This window comes from Stegostoma tigrinum, chromosome 24 (genome assembly GCF_030684315.1).
Source record: "Stegostoma tigrinum isolate sSteTig4 chromosome 24, sSteTig4.hap1, whole genome shotgun sequence".
Taxonomy (NCBI): domain Eukaryota; kingdom Metazoa; phylum Chordata; class Chondrichthyes; order Orectolobiformes; family Stegostomatidae; genus Stegostoma; species Stegostoma tigrinum.
In genome coordinates this window covers 31,175,720-31,197,596 of record NC_081377.1, presented here as the reverse complement: position 1 = coordinate 31,197,596, position 21,877 = coordinate 31,175,720, and the positions used below count along the sequence as shown (strand labels likewise).

Sequence of the window (21,877 nt, the reverse complement as noted above, 5' to 3'; positions counted from 1 at the left end):
CCCCTCCTCCCACCTCAAGCTGCATCTCCATTTCCTACCTACTAACCTCATCCTGCCCCCTTCACCTGTCCATCCTCCTCGGACTGACCTTTCTCCTCCCTACCACCCCAACTACACTCACCTCTACTTGCTCCATCCCCGCCTCTTTGACTTGTCTGTCTCCTCTCCATCTATCTTCTCCTCTGTCCACCTTCGATCCAACTCCCCCTCTCTCCCTATTTATTTCAGAACTCTCTCCCCCTCCCCCTTTTCTGATGAAGTGTCCAGGCCTGAAACCAGCTTTTGTTCTCTTAAGATGCTGCTTGGCCTGCTGTGTTCATCCAGCTCTACACTTTGATATCTCGGATTCTCCAGCATCTGCAGTTCCCATTAGCCTGGAAGAGAAGTTTGTTACAGCTCCCTCCATCTGATGATACTTTGGATAAAATGAATTCTTTACACTGCTGCACAGCATCCTCACTTAAATTCAGAGCTGTAATTTAGATGTAATAGAATTAGTGTCTCATTATCAACAAATGTGTTTGAACAATAATTTGAATATACAATTGCTAAGCAATTATAAATGATAAAAAGAGGAAGAAAGGCAAGGTGGCTCTATCTGAGCTAAAGAAAGATAAAAACTTCTATACATAGGAAGTAAGGAAAAAAAGACAACATTAAACTGCAAACGGTAATTCCAAATTAGTTTGTACATGAGAGCTCCCTAAAGTGGTGGATTTCCCCTCAGTACTTACTTCGCCAAGTCTCTGAATAATTTAACATGGGGGTGGGCTTTTTGGTCAGTCACTGTTGACATTCTTTCTTCTGTGGTCTTGATTGGTTGACGTATCCACTTCAGCTGCAGCAGTGAATGCTGAGGGATACCTCCCTTTTCAGTCCCAATTCCTGTCTCTGTTCCAACCTTTCATGGCCCTCACCCAGACTTCTTGAAACAACAGTCTGAAAACCATGAGGGTTTACCAAATTCTTCTCGCAGGCATGCTAGGCTTGCACCCCAGAGCTCAGGCTGTTCATGCATCCTTTCGTTGGTGGCTCCCAGGTTAGAAAGTCTGTCTGTCATTTCCATCTCCTGACTCCACACCATGCTTAGCCAACACATCTGCAAAGCTATTCATTGTTCTGGCTGGAAGTTCACGGGTTATTGAATACGGTAAGTATATTTGCCCTTGGTTAAAAATGTCCATAGTTAATAATAAAACAATGAACTGAGGATGCTGTGGATCCACAGTTAATAACAGAAGACCGTAAGAGCTAGGAGCAGGAGTAGGCCATCGGCCCCTTGAGCCTGCCCCGCCATTCAATAAGATCACGGCTGATCTTTTTGAGACGCAGCTCCAATTACGCGCCCGCTCACCATAACCCTTGCCTCCTTTACTGTTCAAAAATTTACCTAGCCTTGCCTTAAAAACATTCAGTGAGGAGATTCAACCACTTCACTGGGCAGGGGATTCCACAGATTCGCAACCTTTTTGGTGAACAAGTTCCTGCTGACCTCAGTCCTACATCTGCTTCCCTTTATTTTGACATGATACCCTCTATTCCTAGTTTTACTTGCTAGTGGAAACAGCCTCTCAGCCTCCACTTTTTCTATTCCCTTCATAATCTTATATATTTCTATAAGATCTCCCCTCATTCTTCTAATTTCCAATGAATATAATCCCAGTCTACTCAGTCTCTCCTCATAATCCAACCCTCTCAACTCTGGAATCAACCGAGTGAATCTCCTCTGCACCCCCTCCAGTGGTATTATATATCTTCTCAAGTAAGGAGACCAAAACTGCACAGAGTACTCCAGGTATGGCCTCACCAGGACCTTGTACAGCTGCAGCATAACCTCCCTGTTTTTAAACTCCATCCCTCTAGCAATGGCAGACAAAATTCCATTTGCCTTTTTAATTACCTGCTGCACCTGCAATCCTACTTTTAGCAATTCATGCTCAAGGACACCCAAGTCCCTCTGCACAGCAGCATGCTGCAATTTTTTACCATGTAAAACTTCATCCATTTTTCTGTTATTCCTAGCAAAATAGATGGCCTCACACTTAACAACATTGTACTCCATCTCCAGACCTTTGCCCACACACTCAGACTATCTACATCCCTCTGCAGACTTTCAGTGTCTTCTGCACACTTTGCTCTACCACTCACCTTAGTGTCATCTGCAAATTTTGACACACCACACTTAGTCCCCAACTCCAAATCATCTCTGTAAATTGTAGACAATGGAGGTCCCAACACTGATCCCTGAGGCACACCACTAGCCACTGACCGCCAACCAGAAAAACACCCATTTACCCCTACTCCTTGCTTTCTACTGGTCAACCAATCCTCTATTCATGCCAATACACTACCTGTAATACCGTGCAACTTTATCTTATGTAGCAGCCTTTGGTGTGGCATCTTGTCAAATGCCTTCTGGAAATCCAGACACACCATATCCACAGGTTCCCCATTGTCCACCATGCAAGTAATGTCCTCAAAGAATTCCACTAAATTAGTTAAACATGACCTACCCTTCATGAACCCATGCTGATTATTCCCAATGGGACAATTTATATCCAGACGTCTTGCTATTTCTTCCTTAATGATAGATTCCAGCATTTTCCCCACTGCCGAAGTTAGGCTAACTGGCCTGTAGTTACCTGCTTTTTGTCTACTTTCTTTTTTAAACAGTGGCGTCACAGTCGCTGTTTTCCAATCTGCAGGAACCACCCCAGAGTCCAGTGAATTTTGGTAAATAATTACTAGTGCATTTGCTATTTCCTCTGTCACCTCCTTTAGTGCCCCGGGATGCATTTCATCAGGGCCAGGAGACTAGTCTACCTTTAACCCCATTAGCTTGCTCAGCACTGCCTCCTTCGTGATAATGATAGTTTTTAGGTCCTCATCTGCTATAACCTTCTTGCCATCAGTTTTTCGCATGTTATTTGTGTCTTCCACTGTGAAGACTGACACAAAATAACAGTTTAATGTCTCGGCTATTTCCTCATTCCCAGTTATGAAATTGGTTTTCTCATCCTCTAAAGGACCAATGTTTACCTTCGCCACTCTTTTACGATTTACATGTTTAGAGAAACTTTTGCTGCCTGTTTTTATATTCTGAGCTAGTTTACTCTCATAATCTATCTTACTTTTCTTTATAACTTTTTTTGTGGCTTTCTGTTGGCCTAGTCTACTAGTTTCCTGCTACTCTTTTTTTTGTATGTATGTGTGTGTTGTTTTTTCAATTTGATACTTTCCTTTATTTCCTCAGACACCCATGGCTGGCTCTCTCTTTTCCTACAGTTCTTCCTTATCACTGGAACATACTTCTGCTGAGCACTGTGAAAAATCATTTTGAAAGACCCCCCCACTGTTCCTCAATTGACCCACCATAATGTTTTTGCTCCCATTCTACCTTAGCTAGCTCGTCCCTCATTCTTTCATAGTCTCCTTTGTTTAAACATAGGACATAAGTACTGGATTTAACCTTTTCACGCTCCATCTGTATTTTAAATGCGACCATACTGTGATCACTCCTTCCGAGAGGATCCCTAACTGTGAGATCATTAATTATTCCTGTCTCATTACACAGGACTAGGTCTAGGATAGCTTGCTGTCTCGTAGGTTCCATTACATATTATTCATTAGTGATTATGTAATGGATTGGTAGTACCATTTCTACAAAATCATACTCTAAGAAAAGCATTCAATACCATTTCTCCCAAAATCAAGAGCAAAGCAGAAGTAAAATGCAAAAGAAATAAAATTGTAAAAGTTAGTAATTATGGGCTATAGGCCTACACTTACAAAGAGACCAATTGCCACATGATCAAATCCTCAGGAATGCATTAAACTAGAATTATGGAATAGTAATGAGTAAAAATTCATTGCGGTACATCTTGATTGGTCCATCAACTAGCAAACTTATGAGTAAATTCTAGTTGGGTCAGGGGCTGCTGCCTTTTTGAAAAGGTCAAAATGGCATCCAATGTCCTTATTTGATTTGAGCACAAGGCTGCTTATAATGTGGAAATCAGGGTCTCAGGGTGAAAACATCACTGGCTTTGTTTCTGGGCTCACACTCATCAGTCCCGTAGGGTATTGGGTCTGACTGGAGGAAAGTGACCAATCGTTTGTGGAGGCTTCAACAGATGAAAGGTGAAATGACTTGCAATTCCTTTAATGACGTAAAATGCTTTAGACTGCTTTCAAAAGTTATCAAGTGTCAACTTGACCGCAAGTCACATAAAGAGATTACGACACACAGCTAAACTCTTTGTCAAAGTGTTAGGTTCTAAGAAAGGTCTTGGAGGAGGAGAAATGCAAAGAGGTTTAGAATGGGAATTCTGGAGTCATGGGAATTGAAGGCGTAGCCACCAATGTTATAGTGATTAAAATTGGACATGCGCAAGAGTTCAGAATTGGAAGAATGCAGACATTTCAAAGGATTGTAATGCTGAACGAGTTTGGAGAGACCATGAGGGATAAGGCCTGGGAGGAATTTCACAATGATAAAAATCTTAAGTATTTTAAACTTGATGTCTTGCTGGGCAAGAAAGTGATATAGGCCAATAAAAACAGGGAATGGCAGTTAAACAGGATTGTGGAAATGACACAATGTAGACATCAACAAATTTTTTCCCAGCTTATTTTCATTTGTAGTCATATTGTAAATTTAAAGAGTTTTGTTCCAAATCTCAATGAGTATAAAGCAAATGTTACGACTAAAATTGGGCCCTTTAAGTCAGAAACGGGTGAATTTATTATGGGGAACAAGAAAATGGCAGATGTGTTGAATAGGTATTTGGATCTGTCTTCACTAGGGAAGACACAAGCAATCTCCCAGATGCAGTAGTGGCTGAAGGACCGAGGGTAATGGACGAACTGAAGGGTATTTATATTAGGCAGGAAATGGTGTTGCATAGACTGTTAGGTCTGAAGGCTGATAAGTCCCCGGGATCTGATGGTCTGCATCCCAGGGTGCTTGAGGAGGTGGCTCTAGAAATTGTGGACGCGTTGGTAATTATTTTCCAAGGTTCTATAGATTCAGGATCAGTTCCTGCGGATTGGAGGGTGGCAAATGTTGTCCCACTTTTCAAGAAAGGAGGGAGAGAGAAAACAGGAAATTACAGACCGGTTAGCCTGACGTCAGTGGTGGGAAAGATGCTGGAGTCAATTTATAAAAGATGAAATTACAACTCATTTGAATAGCAGTAACAGAATAGGTCAGAGTCAGCATGGATTTACGAAGGGGAAATCGTGCTTGACTAATCTTCTGGAATTTTTTGAGGATGTATCTATGAAGATGGATAAGGGAGAGCCTGTGGATGTAGTATACCTGGACTTTCAGAAAGCCTTTGATAAAGTCCCGCATAGGAGATTGGTGAACAAAATTAAGGCACATTGGATACTGAGTTGGATTGAAAATTGACTGGCTGACAGGAAGCAAAGAGTAGTGATAAATGGGTCCCTTTCAGAATGGCAGGCAGTGACCAGTGCGGTACCACAAGGTTCGGTGCTGGGCCCGCAGCTGTTTACGATATATATTAATGATATAGACGAAGGCATTAGAAGTAATATTAGCAAATTTGCTGATGACACAAAGTTGGGTGGCAGCGTGAAATGTGAGGAGGGTGTTATTAGAATACAGGGTGACTTGGACAGGCTAGGTGAGTGGACGGATGCCTGGCAGATGCAGTTTAATGTGGATAAATGTGTGGTTATCCACTTTGGTGGCAAGAACAGGAAGGCAGATTACTATCTCAATGGAGTCAAGTTAGGTAAAGGGGAAGCACAATGAGATCGAGGTGTTCTTGCACATCAGTCAATGAAAGCGAGCATACAGGTACAGCAGGTAGTGAAGAAAGCTAATAGCATGCTGGCCTTCATGACAAGCGGAATTGAGTATAGGAGCAAAGAGGTCCTTCTGCAGCTGTACAGGGCCCTGGTGAGACCACACCTGGAGTATTGTGTGCAGTTTTGGTCTCCCAATTTGAGGAAGGACATTCTTGCTATTGAGGGAGTGCAGCATAGGTTCACAAGGTCAATTCCCGGAATGGCGGGACTATCATATGTTGAAAGATTGGAGCGACTGGGCTTGTATACTCTTGAGTTTAGAAGGATGAGAGGGGAGCTGATTGAGACGTATAAGATTATTAAGGGATTGGACACTGTGGAGGCAGGAAGCATGTTTCCGCTGATGGGTGAGCCCAGAACCAGAGGACAGAGTTTAAAAATAAGGGGTGGGCCATTTAGAACAGAGTTGAGGAAAAACTTCTTCACCCAGAGAGTGGTGGATATATGGAATGCTCTGCCCCAGAAGGCAGTGGAGGCCAACTCTCTGGATGCTTTCAAGAAAGAGATAGACAGAGCTCTTAAAGATAGTGGAATCAAGGGTTATGGGGATAAGGCAGGAACAGGATACTGATTGTGGATGATCAGCCATGATCATGATGAATGGTGGTGCTGGCTCGAAGGGCCGAATGGCCTACTCCAGCACCTATTGTCTATTGTCTATTGTCTATAAACTGAGATTAAAAACTGTTTTGGCTTAACAATTTCATAAATGTCTTGACAGTCCTGGTATTTGAATATAAAAATGGATTTTTGAAATAAAAAGGCTTTTGAAACAAAAGACATTTTTCACTCAACTGATCAACCATATGCTATGCATCTTGTTCCCCTAGACTGTGACTCAGTCCTGTTAGCCTCAGGAGCTGTATCCAAAGAATAATGTTCCTTTGAATTTTGAGTTAAACATCCCACACACTGTTGCTTCTTCCCACACCCTTGCTCAGTTTCAATTGTGTGGCTAGAGGGAGAAGCCATTAAGTAATTTTGGTGTTCCTGATAAGGGCTTCTTCTTCTTCTGGATGGGAAAAAGGCAGGATATTCAGCAAAATATGTCATAGCACTCTTCCTGGCAGTGATGAAATATGTTTTGCTTGCTCATGAGATCAGCAAATTTTCCACAGAAATTTATTCTGTCACGGTGTTGAGGGAATTTCATGCAGAAACCATCATTTTTCTATGTATCATAAATCCACCCACTCATGTCCTCTGTGGATCTCGTTCTTTTTGCAGTGGTGTTCTGCTTGTGGCTTCATATCACTTCTCCCCAAATGTTTATAGGGTTATACTGCTCTCACCAACTGTTTCTGAGATTACATACCTTCCTGTCCAGATATTGCAGAATCCTCCCCTAATCCCAACTATCTACCCTGTCGACAAGAAGCCTCACACCTGTTTGACGCGCACAGACATAGTCTAAGGTCTTCACGTAAAGGATACAGCTCACAAAATACTTTCAGGTGAAAAAATGGTGTGACACAGAGCAAATTCTTCCCCTATAATTCAGCGTCATACAGAAAAAAATGCATTGAACGTGGGTAAAATAGTTCTATACAATTGTCATAAGACACATCACACCAGTTTATAGCCCAGCAAGTTTATTTAAAGTGGACTTCACCTGACGAAGGAGCAGTACCCCAAAAGCTGATGATTTTAAATAAACCTATTGGACTATAACCTGGTGTTGTGTGACTTCTGACTTTGTCCACCCCAGTCCAACACCAGCACCTCCACATCACTATACATTTATGGACAGATTCCAGGTACTTTAAGGCAATTCCTAAAATATAGAAACATTAAAGACACCCAATAGACAATTTCACAGGAATAGTGTCCTTTATAATACACACAAACACAGACGCATACACACATTCACTCACATTGACGCTCACATTATCACACTCACACTCACTTATGAGGAACAATAGGCCATCTTTAATGTGGTTTGGCAGTAGGGAATCACAGTATCTGGCAGTCATGATCATACAAGTGGGCAGTAACCGTCACTGTCTGTGAATGACCAACACTGTGTTGGGCAGTGACCATGACTAGAGTGAGCAGTGGCTGCCACTGTGCTGGGCAGTGGAGAATCACCAGGTTTAGCAATGGACAACAACTATGGTACTTACACAAGTTTGCATTAAATTCACCACTGGAAATTTCATTTCCAGATTGGGGGGTTTCCCCGTGAATGGTACAAAGCCTTGGTTGTGCTGCCATCAGGTTCATAAGAGGGACATTGCTCCTTTAAAATCACCCCTTCATATGAAACTCTCAGTTTCAATTGAAGTATTTGTTTCTTTCTTTTCAAAGTGCAAATCTACCATTCACAAACTCAAACTGCGACTGAAGAGTATAACAATCCTGAAAAAAGGACATCCATTTCACTAGCAGCTCTCACAGCCTCAAGGCAACTTGTAGATTTCACAGCTGATGGAATACTTTTGTCTAATAGCCTCCGCGACAGCTAAATTGTGCAGCAAGATTCCACAAACAACTCTGAGATAATTGACCAGACAATTTATACTTGAGAAGTTGATTAAAGATCAAATATTGGTCAGGATACCTGAGAAATCCAGTGCTTTTCTTTGAATGACACCAGAGATTTAACTTTGTATGTACTTTTTTAATTGTACTTGAACTGGCACCTTCTGAGTCAGTGGTTGCGATGCTAGCTAGTGAACCATGCCTGGGCTGTAGAGCTACTTGCATCAAGACATTAACTCCTCAGTGCTTGCCTTAGATTTTGGCTTGGCCATGCTGACAGTATTGCTCCAATGGTAATACAACTGGATAAGCTGGATTCTCTTTGAACTGATTCAATGCCAAACTGTCAGGCTTTTGGGGGTAATTGAATCAGAGATAATAGGAACTGCAGATACTGGAGAATCTGAGCTAACAAGGTGTAGAGCTAGGCTTTTGCCTTTCCTTATTAAACCATGACAAAATATTGCAATGGGTTCTAGCCACATCTAGTTTTGGGACTGCAATCCCAGGTTGATAGAGCTTGGAACTGATCGGCTGCGGTTTTCATTGCAGAAGTGTGTTATTTGTAACATGCTTAAGTTGAGCCCTGAAGATATCCTAAAGGTTCATCTGAGTCAATAACTTGGTGACATGAGACACCCAGCCCAGCAAGGGAGTGAGTTGGTGCTAGGAGGCATCTTGAAGGCTACAATTTTAAATTGCTATTTTCCTTGTGAAATACGAAAGAAACTGAGGAGAGTTCCTCCATGCTCCACAATAGATGGTCGTTCCTGCTGTGAATCCACCTTCACACTCACCAGCTAATGATGGGACCACTCCCCAAACTAACCCATCGTTCAACTGTGATGAGGGGGCGAGATTTCCCACCACTTTCCTTAGGTGGAAATATTAACGAAAGGTTCTTGGAGCCTTGGACTGGCAGACATGACACCATGCAAATAGGTGAACATTTATCCATTACTCAGAATGAACAGAGGAATTAGGTAGACATTAATGTTTTCTCTAAGCTGTGCAGCCCCTTGAAGGCTTTGGCCCTCACTGGCAGTGTGTGGACACATTTTGGAAGTCGTTACTGTGTATGGACCTCGGAGAAACCTGCAGCAGTGTGAGAAATGAGGGGGAATGGACATGGAACCAGATTCAATTAAACATCCGGCCAGCAGCTCCCCTTCCCATGTGATCAGCCATCACAGGTGAGAGAGTCTAGCTATTGGCATCTTGTTATTAATTCCAGCATATTAGAGCAGTCGTTGGGATTTAACAGACTCATCTCCAACTTGTTTTTCTCCCCACTCTCTTCACCACCTGACTCCCTACCCATCACCTTCAACTGCTCCATTATAGCTGGTCTCCAAACCCTTCAAAGTTTTTCCCTCTCATTCCTGGATAGTCAGCGAGTTTCTAAATCACATCTCTATCCTTCCACCCCAACACCACTCCTAGAATTTAAAAAACGCCCTTTGTTTAATTATCCCTCTTTATCATTTCTCACCAAATGCACACATAAGTACAACAGCAACTAATTTATTTTATATAGCTCTGCTAATGTGATAAAGCATTTTGTGGCATTTCACAAGAAAATTATCTACTGACTCACACAGATTACTTGCCAGACAACGACGATAATAGGAAGCAAGATAAGTCTTGACACCATTCTAGAACTGGAGATACCCTGTCATACCCAGGGAATACTGAAAGTGATCCAGTTGCTACAGGAGTTGCTTTGTATTTACAAAAACAGAGCTCACTGATTCCTATCCATTTACAGTAATTAGACCTGCAGATTTCTGACTGTAACACTTGAAAAACATTACATGGGGTAATTCCAGAAGCATTGGGATGATTGTTAATCCTTGTCAATGCTTCAACTCTCCCTCCCACTTACTGTTTCAGGTCTTAGTTTTGAGGATTTGGGTCCCAATCAGGACTGTTGGCGAACTCCAAAGATTTAGGGCCCAGGCAGCTGAAACCATGAAGTGATTGTGAAGTGATTAAAATTGGCTCACACAGCAGGGCAAAACTGATGTACCACAGAAATCCCAGGGTCTGGTAGGACTGATGGAGATACAGAGGTAAGGATAAGGGTGAGGTTATGAAGAAATTTGAATACGTGGTTAAAAATTTTAAAATTGAAACATCATGGATTAATTAGCACAGAATGTGGGGCAGAATTATACCAACAGCATGGGTTCAATACATGAAATCCTGTGGTGATTTATGGATACCTTCCCTATCGCCTTCTCTCATTTTGATAACCAAATTCCCCAATGGGGAGAGAGATGCCTAGGGTTATTCATGGATTATTGTAAATGACCATGATGGAAGTGAATATGATGTGGGCCAAGCCAATGTTCATTTTTTTTTAAATTTAAGCCCTAGTACTATATTTTCTTCCAGCAGACCCATTCTTAGTTTGAAACCAGAGATGTGTGAGTTGAATTATGAGGACTGAATGCATAGGCGAGTTTCTTTTTCCCTTATGTATAGAAGGTTAAAGCGTGTTCTCAATAAGGTGTTTAAAATAATTAGAGAAATTGGTCAGGTAGATAGACTGGATGAGTCTCTCTTGTGGGATGTCAAGAACAAGGTGGTAAAGCATCAACACACAAAACAGATATCGCTGGAGAAACTCAGCAGGCCTGGTAACATCTGTGGAGAGAAAACAGAATTAATGTTTCAAGTTCACTGATCCTTCTTCAGTTTTTAGAATGTTAATTCTTTTCTGTCTCTACAGATGCCACCAGGCCTGCTCAGTTTCTCCAGAATTTTCTTTTGTTTTTGAATGTTTCAGACTTCCAGCATCCACAGTTCTTTGCTTTAATTTAGTGGTAAAACTTTAAATTTAGATCTGGACTGGTTAGGCCTAATTATTAGGAAGTATTTCTTTACACAAAAATAGTCTGTAACTCTCAAACCGAAGTAGCTAGGAGAGGAAGTTAGTGAAAATTTAAACACTGACATTTCCTCGTTACCCCTAGTGCCTCTCAGAGATGGCTTGGAGAAGATTATGTGCCTCATATGAAGTCAGCAAAACACAAGCACAATGGGAAAGAAACAAAAATGGAAATTGCTGGAAAAGCTCAGCACCAGTGGAGAGAAGTCAGAGTTAACATTTCGTGATCCTTCGTCAGAACTGATTGTAGCTAGGAAAAAAATTGTTTGTATGCAGAAGATAGGGTGGGATGAGGAGGTAAAGAGTAAATGATAGGTGGAAATGGAACTGCAAGAGAGAGAGAAGACCTTTGGACAGTAAAAGGAGTGGATAACAGTAAGTCTGGGAAAATGAATAGCTATGAATTGGAACTATTAGTGGCTAATGATGGGTGGTGTGTAATAGCAGACATATGATAACAAGGCCTGATGTGTGGGGGTCTGGGTAAGATTGTGTGGGAAAGTGCCTCAAGCCCTAAAATTGTTGAACTCAATACTGAGTCCAGAAGGCTATAGAGTCTCTGAGTGAAAAATGAGGTGCTGTTCTTCCAGCTTGCACTGAGCTGCACAGGAGCACTGCAGCAAACCTGAGATAGGGATGTTGGCCAGGGAACATGGTGGTGCATTGAAGTGGCAGGCAACTGGAACCTCAGGGAAGTACAGTGATAAAATCCCTTGTCACAAATGAGCAATTCCAGAAAGGAAAAATAAAAAAAGAATGCAGATACTAGAAATTAAAACAAAACAGAAATGGCTAAAAAAGCTCAATGCGTCTGGCAGTGTCACTGGTGGGAAATCAGAGTTAACGTTTCGGCTCCAGTGACCCTTCTTCAGAAGTGGACATACCTGCTGAGTTTTTCTAGCAATTTCTGATTTTGTTGTCAATTCCAGAAAGGGTCTGGCAAAAATTATGAACCTGGTTTGATGAACAGGAGCTTGAATTTAATAGTGCAAGACTTTCATAATGGATAAGTATTGATGTTAGCTGAGGAACTGTGTAAGAAGGGCAGCGGGTGATGCTTAGGGAAGCTTGTTTAGAAAATGTGCACAGAAAATGTCATCACCCAGGCATCCCTTGCATGAATGAAATTTGTTGTTGGTGCACCAATCCTTCCGGTCTTCCAGCAGCTGCTGGTGCTTTCAATCTCTTGGTTGAGGTAGTCTTCAGTACTCTCGCTCTGCCTGCCTCAATATGAAGGGCAGGATTGTTTGGCAGGTGATCATTGCATTGAGTGCAGCATCTCAGGGATTCCTAGTCTGGGTTTCCTCTATTTACCAATATTCCAAGTTACTCATCTAATGTCTCCCATGCTCCTCTCTGTTGTCCAATTGTCTCTGTGCTGGTGTTTTGTCTAACAGTAGTGAGTACAGTAATGTTGTGGTTATGTTACTGGGTTAGCATGGTCTAAAAATGGACAAGATCTCAAAACCTAATACTGTATCCTGTGAATTTGAATTCAGTTTAAAATAAATTTAGAAGGGAATGTAAATAAAAGTGGGCAAGGACAGGATTTTCACCACAAGCTTTTGAATCTCACAGTCAGGTCCAAATGGGGTCAAAAGTCAATACAGTGTGCATTTCCCTACAACTGGTCAATTAGGAGCCAGAGGGTTAGGGTATAGGGTCACCCATTCAATTTACAGGTGATGTGTTGGTCTTGAAGCTGGATGGCCAAGGAGAGACCCACCAATTTTAAAATAGCAGCAGGATGTCATTCAAAGAAAGAGGGGAACAGCGTGCCCCTAAATGAAAATGGAGCTTTTTCAAATTTAAACTTTTTTTAAAAAGTCATTTACAGCTGGGTCACCACTTACCCAAAATTACATAATCAGACATTACTGTATCAAAGACAAAATATTAATGTAGAAGTCTGCCCATACACATGCCCAAGTTCCTACCTGCATCTCTGATAGGCCCAATGTTTTTCTTAACCGTATTCTTGCACTTAATGCACTGATATAAACATCTTTGAATTTTCCTTAATTTTACTGACCGATATTTTTTCTTTTCATTGCTTTCTAAGTTCTTTCCTCATTTCACCCCTGTACTTTCTATACTCTAAGCTTCCTGGTATTTTAGTTTTTGAGGTGGTCATAAGCTTCTACTTTTCCTTTAACTTACACTGTATGCTACAGGATGAACAGGTAACTTTAGATTTGGCAATGCCACCATATTTCTTTGTGGGGATGTGTTGACACTGCGCCCACAGAATGTTGCTTTTGAAAGCCTCTGACTGATATCTCTTCAACTGACTGTAACCATTGGCAGACCATCTCTCAGCTTTGAAAAGTTTGCCTTCCCTCAACATAGGACATTTCCTCCTGTTCTATCTTTATCCCTTTCCAAAATGATGCTAAATCTAACTGAATTATGATATTACCTCCAAAACGGTGATCCACTGCCCCTTCCTAATTCCTAAGACTAAATTTAGGATTGTACCCTCTCTCATTGATTTTAGAGCACAAGAACATCAGAACTAGAAGCAGGAGTAGACCATTGGCCGTTCGAGCCCGCTCTACCATACAATAAGATCATGGCTGATCTTTTCATAGCCTCAGTTTCACTTACCCACCTTCTCACCATTCCCTTAATTCTTTTACTATTCAAAAAATTATCTATCTTAGCTTTCAAAAAATTTGATGAGGAAGCCTCAACTACTTGACTGGGCAGGGAATTCCACAGATTCACAACCCTTTTAGTGACGAAGTTTCTCCTTAATTCAGTCCTAAAATCCGCTCCTATTAATTTTGAGGTGATGCCCTCTTGTTCTAGTTTCACCGGCCAATGGAAACAGGCTCCCTGCTTCTATCTTATCTATTCCCTTCATAATTTTATATGTTTCTATAAGGTACCCTTTCATTCTTCTAAATTCCAATGAACATAATCCCAGTCTATTCAGCATCTCCTCATAAAGCAATCCTCTCAACTCTGGAATCAACCTAGTGAATCTCCTCTGCACCTCCTCCAGTGCTGGTGCATCCTTTCTCAAGTAAGGAGACCAAAACTGCACACAGTACTCCAGGTGTGGCCTCACTAACACTGTATACAGCTACAACATAACCTCCCCGCTTTTAAACTCAATCCCTCTCGCAATGAAGGATAATATTCCATTTGCCTTCCTAATTACCTGTTGCACCTGCAAACCAACCTTCTGCAATTCCTGCACAAGAACACCGAGGTCACTCTGTACAGCAGCATTCTGCAGTTTTTCACTGTTAAAGTAATAGCCCTTTTTACTGTTTTCCTACCGAAATGGATGACTTCACATTTATCATCATTGAATTCCATCTTCCAGACTTTCAACCACTCTCTTAAACTATCTATATCCCTTTGCGAACTTCCAGAAAGCTCTGCACACTTTGCTCTACCACTCATCATAGTGTCATCCTCAAACTTCGACACACTACAAGTGGTCTGCAACTCCAAATCATCTATGTAAATTATAAACATTTACAGTCCCAGCACTGATCCCTGAGGCACACCACTGGTTACTGTTTGTCAATCAGAAAAGCATTAATTTATCCCCACTCTTCGCATCCTGTTAGTTAACCAATTGTTGATCCATGCCAATACATTGCATGTAACGTTATGCAACAGCTTTTTGCACGGCACCTCGTCAAAAGCTTTTTGGAAATCCAGATACACCACATCTACTGGGTCCCCATTCCACTGCACTTGTACTGTCTTCATAGAATTCCAGCAAATTAATCAACCATGACCTGCCTTTTATGAACCCATGCTGCGTCCACCCAATGGGGCAATCTCTATCTAGATGTCTTACTATTTCTTCCATGATGATAGATTCAAGCATTTTCTACACTACAGAAGTTAAGCTAACTGGCCTTATAGTTCGCCATCTTTTGTCTCCTCCTTTTTTGAACAGTAGTATCATGTAGGTGGTTTTCCAATCTGCTGGAACTGCCCACAGAGGCCAGCAAATTTTGGAAAATTACCACGAGTGCATTTGCTTTTACTCCTGCCATTTTTTTTAGTGTCCTGGGATGCATTCCATCAGAGCCAGGAGAATTGTCTACTTTTAGCTCCAATAGCTTGCCCAACACTACCTCTTTTGTGATAATGACAGTGTGTAGGTCCTCACCTACTTTAGTCCCTTCGTCATCAATTACTGGCATGTTATTTACGTCTTCCACTACAAAGACCAACACAAAATACCTGTTCAATGCCTCAGCTATTTCCTCACATCCAGTTATTAAATCCCCCTTCTCATCCTCTACAGGACCAATGTTTACCTTAGCCACTGTTTTACTTTTTTTATATTTATAGAAACTTTTGCTGTCTGTCTTTAATGTTATATGGCCACATTTTGAGCCTCTTCTCTATTCTGCCTGCAAACTGCCATCCTTCCCTTTCTTTTTGCCAATTCCTGTTATGGCAATGATATAACACTGCCATGTGTCTATCTATTGCCTCAACTCATCGCTTTTATTCACTATATTCCTCATATATGCATACATACCTTCTACTACTGCCTATTTTATATGCTATATATCTATAACCCCTGCTTCCTCTATCTTTCTGGAGTTATTTGCAAAGTTTCTGCCTCCATCTCCCTGCTTTGAAATTTATTGTCAGGTTCCCATTCCCAACAATTTTGTTTCAGCCCTTACTGGAAGCACTAACAAATTCTCCATGCAAGGATGTGTGACCTGATCCTGTTCATGCGTAGATTGTTCCAATGGCAACACTCCTACACCAGCTTTCAACTACATGCTCAAACACTCGTGTTTGCCTATTTCAATATTCAATTGCACATGGGACTGGAAGAAATCTTGAGAATGCACCTTCAGAGGTTTTGCCTTTCAAGAACCTTCATACCCATTCCTACTTAATAATTGGTACCAAGTAGACCACGACCTCTGGCCAATCCTGCAGTCAGTCTGTAACATCCTTTATCCTGGCACAGGAAGGAAACATGCCACTTTGCAGACACGCCAATGGCTGCAGGAACGCCTGTCTGATCTGTTGTTTATGGGATCCTCTATCACTATTGGACTTCTATTCTTCCTCATCCCAAATAGCTAAGCCACCAATGGTGCTATATATGACTTAGCTCTGGCTGCACTCTCCAGAGGAATCAGTACCCTCATTACTATGCAAAATAGAATACCAGTAAGCAAGCATTATAGACTCAGGGAACTCCTTCATTGACTGCCTAGTTCTCTTAGATTGTCTCTCAGTCATCCATTCCCTTGCTGCCTGTTCAGTTGCTACCTGTGGTGTGACCACATTCCCTAAACTTGATATCCACGTAGTCCTCTGCTTTTTGAATGAACAATAATGAAGCCTACTGTCGTTTAAGATTTGAACCTGGATCTCAAGATTGTGTAGCCATTGAAACTTCCTGCAGATGTATTTATCTGGGACAGATGGTGCATCCATGACTACACACATATTGCAGGATGTACATTCCATTTGGTCAGGCTGACCTACCATCCTGTAGTTTAAAAACTATTCTTACAATAAGAATTGCTACAATGGGGAGGTAATGGCCTCGTGGTATTATCACTGGACTGTTAATCCAGAGACCTAGATAATATTCTGAGGACCCAGGTTTGAATCGTGGCATGGCAGATAATGAAATTTGAATCCAATAAATATCTAGAATTAAGAATCTAATGATGACCATGAATCCATTGCTAATTGTCAGTAAAACCCATCTGGTTCACTAATGTCCTTTAGGGAAGGAAACTGCCATCTTTACCTGATAACAAAGTGTGGAGCTGGATGAACACAGCAGGCCAAGCAACATCTTAGGAGCACAAAAAGCTTCATTTTTACCTGGTCTGGCCTACATGTGACTCCAGATCCACAGCAGCGTGGTTGACTCTTAACTGCCCTCTGGACAATTAGTGATGGGCAACAAATGCTGCCTCGTCAGCAATGCCCTCATCCCATGAATGAATTGAACAAAAATCATGGCATGATCAATGATGATTTTCATTTATTCAGCAGTCATATGTAAATTAGCTCCCATAACATAAACATGAGATGTAGGTCATGTCATACTGAAAAGTTTAACAAACTTTTATTTCTGTTCCCTGTACATAGCCTTTTAGTACTATCACAAGAACTTGCATGTCTGAACTTAAGCTAAGAAATTCAATGTACTGCAGCAAGCTTCCCTCAGCATGTCATGCTCCAAAAGCACAGAACTCAGTAAGATGGAGGCTAAGGGATTTACATCAATAAGTCACACACCTATGACATGACAAGCTGAGCATGTCCCTTAAAGGTACATCACACAGCTGTAAGATATAACACAAGAACAGTACAGACATTTACCAGTACTTAATTAACTTCTTCCCCTGTACCAAAGTAAGAGTCAATTGCAGTTGACTGAAAACCACAGAAGAAAAATGAACACCTTCCTTTAACCCTCACCAAACTCTCTCATTCTCACCAAAATCCTGTTTTCCAACCAAAGCAGCAGCATTCAGTGCAGGCAACAGTGAAGACAGCCTCAGTTTATACTTATTGAAAACTACTGACTCAAGCTTCAAGTACAGGGTTAAAACGAATCACTCATTAACTAAGTACTCTATCTCTCAGAGCTGGTATACCCCTAAATTAAGGCTGCATTAAAAATTTCTCTTAAAATGTAATATTTAGCTAATTGCTGAATTGAAGGAGCAACAACTTATGATTAAAAAAAAGTCACTGAAGACTCACACTCACCAGCTCCCAGCTCCTACAGTGAATCTTCCTTCGCAGGTGGATGACAGAAGTCTAGGCTTGAGCCAGCCTAGCCCTTTTGGTGTAAAGGGGTTGCCACACAGCAGCTTTCTTGTGGACAGGCTCCAACTCAACTTTTTTGTTGGGCAGTTTGAGTGGGGGACCATGTTCTCTGTAAAAGCCAGTCCACAAATTCAAACACTGAACAATGGAGCTATCAAATACTACGCAAGGATCTGGAACCTGAAGGGAAAATTGTAGTTAGGCCATAAGAAGTAGAAGCAGAAGTATGCCATTTAGTCAATTGAAATGGGGTGCACCTTTCAACCAGATCATGGCTGATCTAACGATGCTCAAATCCACTTTCCTGATCTTTTCCCCATCCCTTAATTCCATGATTAAAAACATACCTATCTGTGTATCTCAGCTTTGAAAATACTTCATAGTGCTTATAATGCTGTGAAAAAAATATTCAGAAAAATCAGTGTTGAGCTGGAGGAACACGGCAGGCCAGGCATCATCAGAGGAGCAGAGAAGTTGATGCGAAATGGGGAGGGGAGGCTTCCTTCCCCTTCCTCCATTTCTGAAGAAGGGTTCAGAAAATATTTACAAAGATGTTGTCAGGGTTGCAGGGCTTGAGCTATCGGGAGAGGCTGAATAGTCTGTGACTATTTTTCCTGGACTGTCGGAGGCTGAGGGATGACCTTATAGAAACTTATCAAATGATGAGGAGCATGGATGGGGTGAATAGTCAAGGTCTTTTCCCCAGGGAAGGGAAGTCCAAAACTAGAGGAAATAGGTTTAAAATGAGAAGGGAAAGATTGAAAAAGGACCCAAGGGGCAACTTTCTCATGCTGAGGGTGGTGCGTGTATGGAATGAGCAGCCAGAGGAGGTAGTGCAGATTGATACAATTACAACATTTAAAAGGTATCTGGATGGATGCATGAATAAGAGGGGTTTAGAGGGATATGGGCCAAATGCTGGCAAATGGGACTAGATTCCTGTGGAACATCCAGTCAGCATGGGTGAGTTGGACCAAATGGTCTGTTTCCTTGCTGTACATCTCTGTCACTCTACAATATATGTTAGTATAAGTTTAGTGACCCGGCCTTAATTGGGCCTTAATAACAAATAGATAAATTAGCTAGCTGTAGCTTGTGTGCCCAGCACCCCAGTCCCAACTTTAGATCCAGCAACACTGATCTTGAACAGGGGAACAAGCCTGCTGGCTTCCCAGGGGGAATTGCAAGCTGTCTGGTCAAAACGGGTTTTAAAATCGAAACCCAAAGTATTTCAAAACCACAATGGGTTCTCATATCTTCTAGTAAAGAATATCTGCTGCCCCGTCTGGGCTATTGTTACTCCGCATTCTCATTCAAACCGGTGTTGTCTAAACAAATGAAGATAGCAAGAACTGCAGATGCTGGAGTCAGAGACATCACAGTGTTGAGCTGGAGGAACACGGCAGGCCAGGCATCATCAGAGGAGCAGGAAAGTTGATGCGAAATGGGGAGGGGAGGTTTCCTTCCCCTTCCTCCATTTCTGAAGAAGGGTCGTGACCCAAAATGTCAACTTTCCTGCTCCTCTGATGCTGCCTGGCTTACTATGTTCCTCCAGCTCCACACTGTTGTCTAAACAAACCGCTCTGTCTGCAGTGTTTCAAAAGACTCACCATCGCCACCTCAGGCCACATGGGATAAGCAACAAATAAACTCAAGCTTATCCCAGGAATCTGCTGTTAACTTGTGTACTGCCAGGAAGGATTGCTGTACTGTTAACAGTGAGTGCACCTTTTGGCACAGATAGTCTGAGGTAGGACAATGCACAACAATAGAGGAAGCGATCTTTTGCTTCTTTGTAAAGTAGCGCACTGACGGAAAATGGTTTATAATTAACTTCAGAAGAGTGTGCTTCCTCTTATTCACTCTGGCAAACTGTTCGAGTTTGTGAGGCAAATACAGAGCATGCCCCATTCACCTGGGGTACTGACAGAACTGGAAATTTCATTTAGGCTCAAGGAATCATTCATAAATTGATGCATGGACATGAAAAACACTCCTGAAGAGGAGTAAATTTTGGTCTCAGGTCACTAAAGGAATATGTACAAGTTGTGTCTGATGTGCAGAAGAGATTATGATGGTTCATCAAAGACTGTAGAAATTGCAGAAGGATAAACATCCGAATCTATGAGCAAGAGTAGGACTGTCAGCCCCAGGAGCCAGCTCTGCTTTCCTAGATCATGGCCTCAACACCATTTTCCTACACTATCCCTTAATCTCATTACCTCATCATCAATCCACTCCTGTCTTGAACCTCTGACTTTCCATTTCCCACTGGGTAGAGAATTCCAAAAGTTGACAAGCCTCTATGTGAGGAGGTTCCTCCTTCTCTCAGTCCAAAATTGCTTGATCCTCATTCTGAGATAGGCCGCTCTGCCTCTAGACACTCCAGGCTTGGGGAAACATGTCTGCTGCTTTGAACCCTTTAAGAGTTTTACAGGTTTCAATGAAATCACCTCTCATTCTTCTAACTTCCAGAGAACGTGAGCCCAGTCTACACATAATACTGCAGCCATCCCAGGGCATATTCAGCTGAACATTTGTTGTACACCCACTGTGGAAAGGATACTCTTCCTTCAGGAATGAACCAAAACATGCATGCAACAATCCAGGAGTGGTCTCACCAAGGTTCGACACAATTGTAGTGAGGCATCCTTTCATTTTACTCCAATATCCAGCCAGTTCACTTTTTACGATTCTGATAGTTACAATATATTGATAAAGGGATTGTCAATTTCATTACATTGAACCCACCAAGTCCAGAAAGATAAGCACAAATACCTGAGTTAATATGTCCAGTGCAGTGGAAAGGAAATGTTTAGGCCTTAGGGTTACTTAGCTGAGTTTGCTGGTTGACGAGCTTGTAACACGGAATGATGTCAACGGGGAGGTTTCAATTCCTGTACCAGTTAAGGTCACGATGAAAGTTCTGTCATCTTCACCTCATCCATCTCCTGAGTCTCAGATTAAACTCACAAGCAGTCACCCCTCACCAATGAGGGAGCAGTCTCAAGAACTATGGTGCCTTTTGCTGTAGAAGCATCACTTGGATGAGACATTAGGCTGAGACCCTATCTCAGCTGAATGTAAACAGTTTATAGCATTCCTTTAAAGAAAAACAGGAGTTCAATGTCTGCCATTTATTATTCAAATAACACAGGGAAAGCAGATTTTAATCATCTTGCTGTTTGTGGGATCTTTGTGTACTCAATTTGGCTGCCATGTTCTCTAGATTTGAATAGGAAGAACACTTCAGAAAGTACGCTTCCTCGAACTTTCAGGCATCCTGACATCTTGAAAAGGTGCTGTACAAACACACAGTTTTCCTTTGTTTGAACTAGATATAATTATTTAGCATGGACTTATGCTCAGAATGTTAACTCTAGCCAAATTAATCCTCAATAGTCCTTATTTCCTGAGCAGCTATTGACCTATTAATCTGGTGACATTTATGTCCAGTCTGCGAGATGGAAGGCTGGTATTTATAACCACTGCTACATGCAGAGCATACAAATCTACAAACAAGTACCTACAGTAGGTCAATTGACCTTTCAAACTTACTCTGCTGCTTAAAAATATCATGTCTCATCTGATTGTAACCTCAAGTCCATATTTCAATGTACTCCCAACAGCCTTTCACCCTCTCACTTAGCAAGAATATATCCACCTCTGCCTTCAAAATATTTAAAGACACACTTTCACCACTTTTTGCAGAAGGAGCTCCAAAGACTCTCAACATCCTGTGAGAAAAAAACTTTCACCTCATCTCTATTTTCATTGGGCAATCCCTTATTCTTAAGCATTGACCACTGATTATAAATTCTTCCATAAAAGGAAATGTCTTCTCCACATCTACGTGTCTTAAATGTTTCA

General features: G+C 41.7%; 1 long non-coding RNA gene across 2 annotated transcripts in view; it reads right to left on the bottom strand.

Annotated features, from left to right (window-relative positions):
* LOC125465193 (uncharacterized) overlaps nucleotides 1-21,877 on the bottom strand; it is a 59,690-nt gene that overhangs the window by 13,957 nt on the left and 23,856 nt on the right. For both annotated transcript variants that reach the window (XR_007250188.1, XR_009447182.1), the window contains exon 2: nucleotides 17,948-18,187. This is a non-coding gene — a long non-coding RNA (uncharacterized LOC125465193). The remainder of the gene's footprint in view (nucleotides 1-17,947; nucleotides 18,188-21,877) is intronic.